Here is a 1,255-nt window from a genome sequence, read left to right as displayed (position 1 = left end):
AGCCTCAAGTTGTGCCAGGGGAGGGTCAGGTTGGATATTGGGAAAATTTGTTCACTGAAAGGGCTGTCCAGCCCTGGCACAGCTGCCCAGGGCAGAGGTGGAGTCCCCATCCCTGAAAGGATTTCAAAGCCATGTGGATGTGGCACCTGGGGACGTGGGTCAGTGGTGGCCTTGGCAGTGCTGGGAGAACATTTGGCCTCGATGGTCGTAGAGGGCTTTTCCAACCTTAACAATTCCATGATTCTCTGATTATATGACTTTAAAAATATCTTCAAGCTCCTGTGATTTCATCTTCTAGAAATTTGGTGACTGAGCCAACAACCTGTTCAGCATGGGGCAGGAGCCTGGGACATGGAGAGTGAGCAGTGAAGCCACCAGTGAAGCCCCCCTGCCTCAAAATGGTTAAGGGAACATTCTAGAGAGATTTTGTGGGTGCTGGAGCAGAGAATGTGGTGCTGGAAGGCTCATCCTGTCCATTTCCTGGCCTCCAGCTGGGCTTAAGCAGCTTCAAGCATCCTCAGATCCCTGCCCCCCCTGAGCTGGGCTGTCCCACCAGGAAAATGCAATCTTCCATCTACCTAAAAAAGGCTTTGCTGTAATTTCATCTCTGGAGCCACAACAGTCCCCGACACAGTTTTAGGACTGTGATGTGGATGGTTTAAGAGCACAGCCCAGCATATCCCAGAAGGATATTATTTCCTGGCTCAGGCTCCCCAGATTAGCAAGTGTTTGTCCCTGCTGCCTCCCACTGCAGATCCCAAATCCCACCCTGCCAATGCAGTGAGCTCCCAACAGGCAGCAGTTAATCCCTGTCCTGAAACAGAGATAATTTCCACCCTGTGCTCCCAGGCACACAGTAAATCCACCTGGATTTCCTCTCCCCTGCTCCTGCACCAAGGGCTCACAGCACCATCCTGGCACATTCCATCGCTGCCTCCAAGGAAGGTTCAGCAGTGGTTTAGAAGCAGATCCAAGAGAAACTGCCTGGCTGGATCTCATCACTAAACTGTCCCATTGGATTTAATTTCTCCCAGCTCAGAGTTCCATGCTTCACCTGTAGCTCCTTGCTGGAGAGGGACTTGGGACAAGGGATGGAGAGATAGGACAAGGAGGAATGGCTTCTCACTGCCAGAGGGCAGGATCGGATGGGATATGGGGAGGAAATCCTTCCCTGTGAGGGTGGGGAGGCCCTGGCACAGGTTGCCCAGAGAAGCTGTGGCTGCCCCTGGATCCCTGGAAGTGTCCAAGGCCAGGT

Source organism: Manacus vitellinus, unplaced genomic scaffold, assembly GCF_001715985.3.
Source record: "Manacus vitellinus isolate BGI_N305 unplaced genomic scaffold, ASM171598v3 scaffold_84_pilon, whole genome shotgun sequence".
Taxonomy (NCBI): domain Eukaryota; kingdom Metazoa; phylum Chordata; class Aves; order Passeriformes; family Pipridae; genus Manacus; species Manacus vitellinus.
The sequence above is the reverse complement of the archived record's forward strand: the minus strand, read 5'-3'. Positions refer to the sequence as shown.